We start from the raw sequence: 13,714 nt of genomic DNA, 5'->3' as shown, positions 1-13,714 counted from the left end.
TCTCCATGTGCTCACCAACCAGAAGCTGTCAGAAATGGTTCTTTGAGGTCTTTGTGGAGGTTGCATTACCCAGACACGATTGATCAAATCATGGCCATTGGCCACTTGAGATTGATTCAGCCTCTTAACTCCCCTTGGAGACCGATGGTGGGACTGAAATTTCCACCCTGCAGTCACAGGCTTGGTTCCCATCCTTCCTGCTCTCCAAAAGTTACCTCGTCACCATAAACTCAGATGTGCATGAAAGGAGTTTGTTGTAACTATCAAGACACCTTTATTGCTCTTATCGCTTAGAAGATTCCAGGGGTTTTAGGAGCTCTGTTCCAGAAACAGGGACAAAGACCAAATATATATTTATTATAAATCACAATATCACAGATCTTCATTTATTTTCTATAAAGGATCTATTAAGCCCCTCAAGTTTTTATTTAACCCATGAGCAAAGGGAAGCCCATGAATAGTTTTAACAGAAGATTGACAAGAGCATACCTTCACAGTTTGGAAACATCATTCAGTCTTGGGATTGAGGGGGAGGATACCAGGGCTAGAAAGAGGGTATCCATTAGGGATTGTTGGTTGGTATTACAGGCAAACCATGATGGGGCCTAAACTAGGGTGATGGCAGTAGAGATGGTGAGGAAGAGGATGGGTACAAGAGAATTTTAAGAATATGGAACGAAGAATTATGCCTCAAACATTGATTTGTTGTTGTTGTTTAGTTGCTAAGTCACATCCAATTCTTTCGCAATTCCATGGACTGTAGCCCACCATGCTCCCCTGTCCATGGGTTTTCCCAGCAAGGGTACTGGGATGGGCTGCCATTTTCCTTCCCCAAGGAATATCCGAACCCCAGGATCAAACCCACATCTTCTGCACTGGCAGGTGGGTTCTTTACCACGGAATCACCAGGGATGAACGCAAACATTGGTTAGCCACAGTTAAAAATTGAAGACTTGGGTCACCGTGATATTTTCTGAGAAGTTCTGTAAAGAAAAGCGCTACAGACTAAGCATTTGTGTCCCCCTAATATTCACATGTTGAAAGCTATTCCTTAATGTGATGGTATTTAGAAGGGGGCCATTGGGAGGTGATTGGGTCATGAGGGTAGGGCCGTCATGCATGGGATCAGTGCCTTTACAAGAGACCCCAGAGAGCTTCCTCCCCACTCCACCAAGTGATGAAATAGTGAGAAGGTGACCATCTATGAACCAAGAAGTGGGCTCTCATCAGACACTGAATCTCCATACTTTGATCCTGAACTTCTCAGAACTGTAAGGAGCCAATGTTTGTCATTTAAGCCACCAAGTCTAGGGTATTCTGTTCTAGCAGCCCAAATAGACTGACAAGGAAAAAAAAAATCATATTGTTGACATATGTACTTTAAGAAATTAAGTGCTGTGCTATTTATTGCCCTTCTCCACAAAATAAGGAAAAATTTATAGAATATTCCATATTGACCTTCTAGTGACAACAGAGCATAATTAAAAAATAATTCACATGGGGCAAAAGTCTTAAATAGGATTAAAGCGTACATAGCCAATCTGATCACATGGACCACAGCCTTGTCTAACTCAAGGAAACTAAGCCATGCCGTGTGGGGCCACCCAAGACAGATGGGTCATGGTGGAGAGGTCTGACAGAATGTGGTCCACTGCAGAAGCTAATGGCAAACCACTTCAGTATTCTTGCCTTGAGAACCCCATGAACAGTATGAAAAGGCAAAATGATAGACTACTGAAAGAGGAACTCCCCAGGTCAGTAGGTGCCCAATATGCTTCTGGAGATCAGTGGAGAAATAACTCCAGAAAGAATGAAGGGATGGAGCCAAAGCAAAAACAATACCCAGCTGTGGATGTGACTGGTGATAGAAGCAAGGTCCGATGCCGTAAAGAGCAATATTGCATAGGAACCTGGAATGTCAGGTCCATGAATCAAGGCAAATTGGAAGTGGTCAAACAGGAGATGGCAAGAGTGAATATTGACATTCTAGCAATCAGTGAACTAAAATGGACTGGAATGGGTGAATTTAACTCAGATGACCATTATATCTACTACTGTGGGCAGGAATCCCTTAGCAGAAATGGAGTAGCCATCATGGTCAACAAGAGTCCAAAATGCAGTACTTGGATGCAATCTCAAAAACAACAGAATGATCTCTGTTCGTTTCCAAGGCAAACCATTCAATATCACAGTAATCCAAGTCAATGCCCCAACCAGTAACACTGAATAAGCTGAAGTTGAACGGTTCTATGAATACCTACAAGACCATTTAGAACTAACACCCCCAAAAAATGTCCTTTTCAATATAGGGGACTGGAATGCAAAAGTAGGAAGTCAAGAAACACCTGGAGTAACAGGCAAACTTGGCCTTGGAGTACAGAATGAAGCAGGGCAAAGGCTAATAGAGTTTTACCAAGAGAACACACTGGTCATAGCAAACACCCTCTTCCAACAACACAAGAGAAGACTCTACACATGGACATCACCAGATGGTCAACACCGAAATCAGATTGATTATAATCTTTGCAGCCAAAGATGGAGAAGCTCCATACAGTCAACAAAAACAAGACTGGGAGCTGACTGTGGCTCAGATCATGAACTCCTTATTACCAAATTCAGACTCAAATTGAAGAACGTAGGGAAAACTGCTAGACCATTCAGGTGTGACCTAAATCAAATCCTTTATGATTATGCAGTGGAAGTGAGAAATAGATTTAAGGGACTAGATCTGATAGATAGGAGTGCCTGATGAACTGTGGATGGAAGTTTGTGACATTGCAGAGGAGACAGGGATCAAGACCATCCCCATGGAAAAGAAATACAAAAAAGCAAAATGGCTGTCTGGGGAGGCCTTACAAATAGCTGTGAAAAGAAGAGAAGCAAAAAGCAAAGGAGAAAAGGAAAGATATAAGCATCTGAATGCAGAGTTCCAGAGAATAGCAAGAAGAGATAAGAAAGCCTTCCTCAGTGATCAATGCAAAGAAATAGAGGAAAACAATAGAATGGGAAAGACTAGAGATCTCTTCAAGAAAATTAGAGATACCAAGGGAACATTTAATGCAAATAGGGGCTCAATAAAGGACAGAAATGTTATGGACCTAACAGAAGCAAAAGATTAAGAAGAGGTGGCAAGAATACACAGAAGAACTGTACAAAAAGGATCTTCATGACCCAGATAATCACGATGGTGTGATCACTCACCTAGAGTCAGACATCCTGGAATGTGAAGTCAAGTGGGCCTTAGGAAGCATCACTATAAACAAAGCTAGTGGAGGTGATGGAATTCCAGTGGAGCTATTTCAAAGTGCTACACTCAATATGCCAGCAAATTTGGAAAACTCAGCAGGGGTCACAGGACTGGAAAAGGTCAGTTTTCATTCCAGTCCCAAAGAGAGGCAATGCCAAAGAATGATCAAACTACCACACAATTGCACTCATCTCACATGCTAGTAAAGTAATGCTCAAAATTCTCCAAGCCAGGCTTCAGCAATACGTGAACTGTGAAATTCCAGATGTTCAAGCTGGATTTAGAAAAGGCAGAGGAACCAGAGATCAAATTGCCAACATCTGCTGGATCATGGAAAAAGCAAGAGAGTTCCAGAAAAACATCTATTTCTGCTTTATTGACTATGCCAAAGCCTTTGACTGTGTGGATCACAATAAACTGTGGACAATTCTGAGAGAGATGGGAATACCAGACCACCTGATCTGCCTCTTGAGAAACCTATATGCAGGTGAGGAAGCAACAGTTAGAACTGGACATGGAACAACAGACTGGTTCCAAATAGGAAAAGGAGTATGTCAAGGCTGTATATTGTCACCCTGTTTATTTAACTTTGCAGAGTACATCATGAAAAACACTGAGCTGGACGAAGCACAAGCTGGAATCAAGATTGCTGGGAGAAATATCAGTGACCTCAGATATGCAGATGACACCACCCTTATGGCAGAAAGTGAAGAGGAACTAAAAAGCCTCTTGATGAGAGTGAAAAGTTGGCTTAAAGCTCAACATTCAGAAATCTAAGATCATAGCATTTGGTCCCGTCACTTCATGGGAAATAAATGGGGAAACAGTGGAAACAGTGTCAGACTTTTTTGGGGGGCTCCAAAATAACTGCAGTTGTTGACTACAGCCATGAAATTAAAAGAAGCTTACTCCTTGGAAAGAAAGATATGACCAACCTAGATAGCATATTAAAAAGCAGAGATATTACTTTGCCAACAAAGGTCCATCTAGTCAAGGCTATGGTTTTTCCAGTAGTCATGTATGGATGTGAGAGTTGGTCTGTGAAGAAAGCTGAGTGCCGAAGAATTGATGTTTTTGAGCTGTGGTGTTGGAGAAGACTCTTGAGAGTCCCTTGGACTACAAGGAGATCCAACCAGTCCATTCTAAAGGAGATCAGTCTTGGGTGTTCTTTGGAAGGACTGATGCTGAAGCTGAAACTCCAATACTTTGGCCACCTCATGGGAAGAGTTGACTCATTGGAAAAGACTCTGGTGCTGGGAGGGATTGGGGGCTGGAGGAGAAGGGGACGACCGAGGATGAGATGGCTGGATGGCATCACCAACTCAATGCACATGAGTCTGGGTGAATTCCGTGAGTTGGTGATGGACAGGGAGGCCTGGCATGCTGTGTATCATGAGGTTGCCAAGGGTCAGACATGACTGAGCGACTGAACTGAACTGAGCTGAACTGTTCTATATCTTGAATCAAGATTCTGGCTCCTCTCTACAGTTAAGATTTTCAGTAAGCAAGAGAAAGGATTTTGCGAAGACTCACAACTATTTAGAAAGCTCTTATTTATTCTTTCAGAATAACCATTTAAGGTCCTGTGAAAACCTCAGAGGAAAATGCATTCCTTTAAGAAGTTATTTGCTTAAGTCACAAATGTGTTTGTTATGGGAAAGTCAATATACTTAATTTGTAAGTGATTTCAGTAACTGTATTTATTAATTTACCACTCAATGTATTATACTAGACAGAAAGTACCTGACTGCTTAGTCTAATTTTCTCTCTGAAAGGTGCTTGAAATTAAAGTATGCCTCAGCCAATTCTGATCTAAATACACAATAAAGCTTTGTTCTTCTGTAAGTGGTAGGATATTTAGCACTTGGTGATTGGTTTGATAGACTGGACACAAAATAATCTTCAGGAATGATGCCAAGGTCATGAGGGTAGAGCCCTTGGATAACCAGTAGGGGAAGAAGATGTTTGGTGACACAGGGGTCACAGGAGGAGGAGAGCAAATTTTTCAGGAAGACAGGGTGTTTGACTCTGGACGTGGAAACGGAGGTGCCTGTAGGAGAAACTAACAGAGCTGAGCAACAGGCAAATGGAGGTATGTGTATGGAACTCAAGATAGAGATCTAGAAATTTTAGTTTGAAGCCAAGTGCACCTGACTCATATAGAGCCATTCTCAGCTAAGTGTGGGACCCTTGTAATTTGACCCAGGAAAGGTCAAATAGTTCTTACTAATTTAATGCTTTCCTCATTGAGAACAAAAAAGTTTGATTTTGAAAGAAAATCAATATCCACTGTGGTGAATACTGCCCTTTAGTAATTTAGGATAAAACCAGCCATGGCATTGATGTTGGGCATGACGGGCCCTCCAATTTGCCCTCGTCAGGGTCCAGAACATAACAGGTACTCAGTAATTATTTGCTGAATAAACAAATGGTTAAATATCCCCATTCACCATAACCTGTCCTCAAATATGTCCTTATCATCCAATGAAACTGGAAGTGCAAAGGCTAGAAATGCTTCTTTTTTAATGAAAGGATCGTCCCACATACTTCTGGGAGGGGCAATCAGCAACAACCATGGGTCATACAATTCCCCATCAGAATAATTTTTGGAAAAAGGAACAAGGATGGGGAAAGTGGGAGGGATTGGAAGGAGAAGGGAATCATGGGGGTCAGGCTGCTTCCTTCTCATCTTTTCCGGGGGCTGATCTGGTCTGGAGGCCTGAGGCCCTCCACCCAGGACACTCTTAAAGGTACCAAGATGTCCTTCCTTCCGTCCTTTCATTACTTGTTTTCAAATGTGCTAACGCACCTCCACCTACCCCCAGGAATATCAACAGAGTCTGAAGGCCCACCTCCCCACTCCACTAATCTTCACAGCATTGATCTTTGCCACTAAATAGCAACTTGACTGAAGTGACTTAGCAGCAGCAGCAGCAACTTGAAAAGCCAAGGAACAATGTGTCTCCCCCAACAGTAATTCTGAGCCCTCCTGGGAGACTAAAGTTGCAGTGCTGGGGTTTGTAAGAGGTACCGCATTTCTGCAGGGAAGGGAAAGTGGAGATGCAGCGGTGGTGGGGAAAGAAGAGCCTTTGTTTCAGCCACAAAGATATTAACAAAGGCAAGGCCCTCACCCCGTTGGAGGGAAAGGAGTTAGAAGCTTGGGTGGGAAGCCTGCCCCCATCCTTCACTCTGATTTTGGCCTCTGCTTATTGTGGTTCAGCTTCTTCTCTCCTTAAGTCACTTTTGGCTTCTGTCTTGGTGAGCAGCAACTCAGAAAGCATAAACCTGTCCCTGGAACATCATCCTTTAGAGGATGAAATGGAATATTTCTGGAATAACATTTCTCTGCATGTCTGTACACCGCCCCAGAAGCAGCAATTCTGCAAGAGGGGAGTGGAAACTGGGGCCACAACCTATATTATGGAGCCTTCCAAAATGCTCCTCCCTGAAACAAGTAGAGAATTAACACAGACATACTGGGGAGGAAGGGGGAGGCCTGGATGTCAGGTTAGCCTCTTGTAGAGACTTGTCCTCAGCCACCTGCGTTCCTCAGTTAACAAAAACCTAGTAAGTATTTGCACTGCACACTGAGGGTTAAGTTTAGCTGACAAGGTAGCCATGGAATACCAGCCAGCCCATCTCCTGATTGTCCTTTGTTCCAAGAGCTCTATCATCCCTCCTTGAACAATAGCTAGAAAAAAAAATCTCTACCAGGTTTCCTCCTGCCAGCCTCCAAAATCCTAGCGAATTCATTACCTGAGTTCAAATTATCCTCTTGCAAAACAGACCCCAGAGACTTGTGCTGGTCTCACTTCAGCTGGTGTTTATTGCAAAGCAACCTGACTTAATTTTCACAGGTGAGTGAATGCTGGTGGTGAAAATCACTCACTCCAAGAATGGCCACAGAAGCAGGGTCTATAGTTACCTGAAGAGTGCTCTTCTTTCAGAAGCTGCCGAGGAGTCGGGGGTTGTTAGAGGCACCCCCTCTGAGCTCACCCGCTGTTTGGGGAGATGAGACTTTATTTGCTAACACGTAGCTGGGAGTGTGACTTGGTTTTCCTGTTTCCATTCTGGGCTCTGGTTCTTGATTTTGCTTTGTGAAGTTCTCCAGGGACAGGTGCATCCCATCTGCTGACATCCGTTGGCTCCGAGGTGACACAGTCTCATGAAGACGGCTCCTATTTCAATGTGTGTCTTCCGCTGTTTTGATTCTGTGTATTTCTCCTTCTCAGTTTTCTTTCTCTCCACAGGTCCCCATGGACCCAAAACAGTCTACTTGACATTCTCCTGCTTTCCATCCTCCACCTGTATTCTATCAGTCTGGCATACAGTAACTACTTGATTCATCTTTCAATTCACTGGACTATAAACAGGAGCCAGGGAAAGCCAACAACTCCATTTTCCATTGGAAAATGCCCAGGAGCTGGTTAACAAGAGGAATGTTCGCAGGAAAGGAAATTAACAGTTTGATGAGATTTCAGAGTGTGTGCTAGGGAGGCTCAACCAACAGAAGCCTCTTACCTGAAGCCGTGAATCTCTTCTATACCAAGGGAGGAACTGAAACGCAAGTCCTCAGTTGTACCTCAGCTTCCCCATGAGACTTAATTCATTCTCTTAAAAGATAGCAGTTTCACTAGGTTAGGACATTTTGTTTCTGAAGTGGGAGGAATAAGGTATGCTAGAAATTACATCATCATTGGCACCATTGTTGTATATATGTTTTGAAAAATGGCCTTTCTCCTTAGTTCCTGGGACATAATCTCTAAATTTTTTGGAATTTCCCTAGGAATAGAAGTATTTCTGTTACTCATGATGAATTCCTCAGACCATTAAATTTACACTAACAAGGTGGCTCAGGATGAAGGCTGGCGATGCCAGGAAGACTAATGATGTGATTAGAGAGTAGGGCTTTGAGCACAGGTAGAGAATACAGTGTTTTTCCAGGTAGTTATAGACCTGTAAGATGTTCTCTTTTCACCAAAGAGTCTGAGTCCATAAATTCCTTCTCATCATTGAGGAGCACCCCAGGATGTAAGCACACCTAAAATTAAGAACACAATGCTATATACAGAAAGAAATTATGCCCAGGGTAACAGGCATTTTACAGAACTTGCATAGGAATATTCCAGGATTGAAACAACCTAGTGGGAAGAGAACAAGTGAAATTATAAACCAGCTTCCTGAAAACCATATTTAAATGAGGTCCTCGTGCATTATTCAGATCAAAGAATCAGTATTCCCAATCTGTAAGGGGTTCTAATAAATCAGTGAGAAAAGACTCACATCCCTACAAAAAATGGCAGGGCGCATAAGGAAGCAAATTTTAAGAGGCAGCACAAAATGACCAGTATACCTGGAAATATGTGCAACGTTTCTGGAGATGAAAAAATGCCAGTTAAAAATAATGAGATATCATTTCTTTGCCTAAAAGATTGGCAAAGATCAAAAAGACTTTCAGCACCTAGGATTGGAAAAGTGAAATCTCTTATTAACATGTTAGATGTATAAATGACACAGCCTTTCTTGTGGGAAATACGGCATTAGGTATCAAAATGGCACATGGGCATTTCTTTTTACTAATTCCATTTCCAGAAATTTATAATATGTTGGTAATCAGACAAGTATATAGATACACATATACACACACTCACACACACATATATATACATGGAGGCAATATATGTATTAGTAGAGAGTTTAAACAGATTATGGTATATTCCCCACATGCAGAATAATATACAACCATTAAAAATCAAGATGTTGATCCATGTTATTTGTGGCTACAGCACATTGTTGATAAGAAAACAAGTGCACGAGTTAAAAAAAAAACATTCATAGCATATTCCCATTTTAATTGTGTGAATGCACAAATACTAGCAACTATTCTATTCATGAGGGGGAATTACAGGTCATTTTCACTTCTTTATTGTTTGAATGTATTTTAGTTTTTTTCCTACAGAAGTTATAGGTTCACGGAAAAATTGAGAGGAAGGTGCAGAGATTTCTTATATACCTCTTCCCTCACAGCATTCATAGCCTCCCCCATTATCAACATCCCCCGCCAAGGCAGAACATTTGTTATAGTTGGTAAACCTGTATTGATTTATCTTAATCACCCAAAGTCTATAGTTTATCTTAGGGTTTACTCCTGATGTACGTTATGTGCATTTGGACAAACGTATAATGACGTATCTACCATTGTGGTGTACAGAGTATTCTCACTGTCTTAGAAGCCTTCGGTGGTCCTCACAGAGACGAACAAAGCCCTCTGCTTATCCCTCTCCACCACTCTCACCAGCCACTGGCAACCACTGATCTTTTACTGTTTCCAAGGTTTTGCCTTTTCCAGGAAGTCACATAGTTAGAATCACAGAGTATGGAGCACTTTCAGGTTGACTTCTTTCCCTTGTTAATATGCACTTACATTTCCTCCATCTCTTTTCATGACATGAACACTCATTTCTTTTTAGGGCTGAGTAATATTCCACTGTCTGGATATATCACAGTGTGTTTATCCATTCACCCGCTGAAGGATATCTTCTTAGATGCCTCCAAGTTTTGGCAGTTATGAGTGAATTTAGTTTCTGTAAACATCTGTTTGACTTTCCAGGTGGCTCAAATAGTAGAGAATCCACCTGTAATGCAGGAGACCTGGGTCTGATCCCTGCATTAGGAAGATCCCCTGGAGGAGGAAATGGCAATCCACTCCAGTATTCTTGCCTGGGAAATCCCATGGACAAAGAAGCTGAGCTAGCCCGGGGCTACAGTCCAAATGGTTGCAAAGAGTGTGATTGCTGAATCATGTAGTAAGAGTATGTTTAGTTTTACAAGAAACTGCTAAACTATCCTCCAAAGTTACTATACGATTTTGCAATGAATGAACGCTCCCATTGTTCCACAAAGATGTGGAGCAACATATCCCTTGGGGGGCAACAGGAGTTCTCATTTGTCGCCAGTGTTTGGTTGTCATTATTCCAGATTTTAGGTTGTTCTAATAGGTGTGCGGTTGTATTTCATTGCTGTCTTAATTTGTATTTTTCTGCTGATATATGATGTGGAGCCTCTTTTCCATATGCTGTTTGCCATTTGTATATCTTCACTGGTGGGGTGTCTGTTTAAGTTTTTGGTCCACTTTTTAATTAAGTTGTTGAATAGGTTCCTCTCTATACCTAATTTTTGAGGAGTTTTTATTGTGAGTGGGCGTTGGATTTTGTTAAATGCTTGTTTTGCATCTATTGATATAATCATATAATTTTTCTTCCTTAGCCTATTGATGTGCTTGATTTTTGACAGTCAAACCAGATTTGCGTACCTGGGTTAAATCCCACTTGGTTGTGGTGTATAATTCTTCTTATCTGTTTTTCAATTTGATTTGTTAATGTTTCATTGAGGACTTTTGCATCTAAGTTTGTGAGAGATATTGTTCTGTAGTTTTCTTATAATGTGTTTGTCTGGTTTTATTATTAGGGTAATGCCGTCCTCTTTGACTGAATTAGGAAGTATTCTCCTGCTTCTGTCCTCCGAAAGAGGTTGTAGAGAATTTAGGTTCCTTAAATGTTTGGTAGAATTCACCAGTGAACCTTCTGGGGCCTGGTGCTTTCTGGTGTAGAAGTTATTAATTATTATGCAATTTCTTTAGGTTTATTCAGTTTGCCTATTTTGTCTTGTGTAAGTTTTGGGAGATTGTATCTTTCAAGGAATTGATTCAGTTCATCTAAGCTATCAAATTTAGGGGCATAGAGTAGTTTAAAATATTGCATTATTATTCTTTCAGTGTCAGTGGGATGTGTAATGATCTTCCCTCTTTCATTTCACGTACTAATAATTTGCATTCTCTTTTTTTCCTCAGTTAGACTGGCTAGAGCTTCAGTTCAGTTCAGTTGCTCAGTCGTGTCCGACTCTTTGAGACCCCATGAATTGCAGCACGCCAGGCCTCACTGTCCATCACCATCTTCCGGAGTTCACTCAGACTCACGTCCATCGAGTCCATGATGCCATCCAGCCATCTCATCCTCAATCGTCCCCTTCTCCTCCCGCACCCAATCCCTCCCAGCATCAGAGTCTTTGCCAATGAGTCAGCTCTTCGCATGAGGTGGCCAAAGTACTGGAGTTTCAGCTTTAGCATCATTCCTTCCAAAGAAATCTCAGGTTTGATCTCCTTCAGAATGGACTGGTTGGATCTCCTTACAATCTAAGGGACTCTCAAGAGTCTTCTCCAACACCACAGTTCAAAACCATCAATTCTTCGGTTCTCAGCCTTGTTCACAGTCCAACTCTCGATTCCATACATAACCACAGGAAAAACCATAGCCTTGACTAGACAGAACTTTGTTGGCAAAGTAATGTCTCTGCTTTTGAATATGCTATCTAGGTTGGTCATAACTTTTCTTCCAAGGAGGAAGTGTCTTTTAATTTCATGGCTGCAGTCACCATCTGCAGTGATTTTGGAGCCCCCCCAAATAAAGTCTGACACTGTTTCCACTGTTTCCCCATCTATTTCCCATGAAATGATGGGATCAGATGCCATGATATTCGTTTTCTGAATGTTGAGCTTTAAGCCAACTTTTTCGCTCTCCTCTTTCACTTTCATCAAGAGGCTTTTTAGTTCCTCTTCACTTTCTGCCATAAGGGTGGTGTCATCTGCATATCTGAGGTTATTGATATTTCTCCCGGCAATCTTGATTCCAGCTTGTATTTCTTCCAGTCCAGCGTTTCTCATGATGTTCTCTGCATATAAGTTAAATAAGCAGAGTGACAACATACAGCCTTGACGTACTCCTTTTCCTATTTGGAACCATTCTGTTGTTCCATGTCCAGTTCTAACTGTTGCTTCCTGACCTGCATACAGATTTCTCAAGAGGCAGATCAGGTGGTCTGGTTTTTCCATCTCTTTCACAATTTTCCACAGTTTATTGTGATCCACACAGTCAATGGCTTTGGCATAGTCAATAAAGCAGAAATAGATGTTTTTCTGGAACTCTCTTGCTTTTTCCATGATCCAGAGGATGTTGGCAATTTGATCTCTGGTTCCTCTGCCTTTTCTAAAACCAGCTTGAACATCAGGGAGTTCATGGTTCACATATTGCTGAAGCCTGGCTTGGAGAATTTTGAGCATTACTTTACTAGCATGTGAGATGAGTGCAATTGTGTGGTAGTTTGAGCATTCTTTGGCATTGCCTTTCTTTGGGATTGGAATGAAAACTGACCTTTTCCAGTCCTGTGGCCACTGCTGAGTTTTCCAAATTTGCTGGTATATTGAGTGCAGCACTTTCACGGCATCATCTTTCAGGATTTGAAACAGCTCAACTGGAATTCCATCACCTCCACTAGCTTTGTTTGTAGTGATGCTTTCTAAGGCCCACTTGACTTCACATTCCAAGATGTCTGGCTGGAGATTAGTGATCAAATCATCATGATTATCTTGGTCATGAAGATCTTTTTTGTACAGTTCTTCTGTGTATTCTTGCCACCTCTTCTTAATATCTTCTGCTTCTGTTAGGTCCATAACATTTCTGTCCTTTATCGAGCCCGTCTTTGCGTGAAATGTTCCCTTGGTATCTCTAATTTTCTTGAAGAGATCTCTAGTCTTTCCCATTCTGTTCTTTTCCTCTATTTCTCTGCACTGATCGCTGAAGAAGGCTTTCTTATCTCTTCTTGCTATTCTTTGGAACTCTGCATTCAGATGCTTATATCTTTCCTTTTCTCCTTTGCATTTCACCTCTCTTCTTTTCATAGCTATTTGTAAGTCCTCCCCAGACAGTCATTTTGCTTTTTTGTATTTCTTTTCCATGGGGATGGTCTTGATCCCTGTCTCCTGTACAATGTCACAAACCTCATTCCATAGTTCATCAGGCACTCTATCTATCAGATCTAGGCCCTTAAATCTATTGCTTTTTATTTTTGTCCAAAGAACTAGCTTTTGATTTTGTTGATTTTCTCCTGTTTTCAATTTCGTTGATTTCTGTTCTAATCCTTATTGTTTTTCTTTTCTTTTTTTCCACTTACTTTGGGTTTAATTCGCTCTTCATTTTCTAGTTTCCTAAAGTGGGCGCAGGAGGGCCTAGAGGAGCTATTCCACATTCAAGGTCAGGAGGGGCAGCAGTGAGGAGATACCCCTCGTCCAAGTTAAGGAGCAGCGGCTGCGCTTTGCTGGAGCAGCCGTGAAGAGATACCCCACGTCTAAGGTAAGAGAAACGCAAGCAAGACGGTAGGTGTTGCAAGAGGGCATCAGAGGGCAGACACACTGAAACAATAATCACAGAGAACTAGTCAATCTAACCACACTAGGACCACAGCCTTTTCTAACTCAATGAAACCAAGCCATGCCTACGGGGCAACCCAAGACAGGAGAGTCATGGTGGAGAGGTCTGACAGAATGTGGTCCACTGGAGAAGGGAATGGCAAGCCACTTCAGTATTCTTGCCTTGAGAACCCCATGAACAGTATGAAAAGGCAAAGTGATAGGAT

Source organism: Capra hircus, chromosome 10, assembly GCF_001704415.2.
Source record: "Capra hircus breed San Clemente chromosome 10, ASM170441v1, whole genome shotgun sequence".
NCBI classification, from domain to species: Eukaryota; Metazoa; Chordata; class Mammalia; order Artiodactyla; family Bovidae; genus Capra; species Capra hircus.
Note: the sequence above shows the minus strand (reverse complement) of the source record.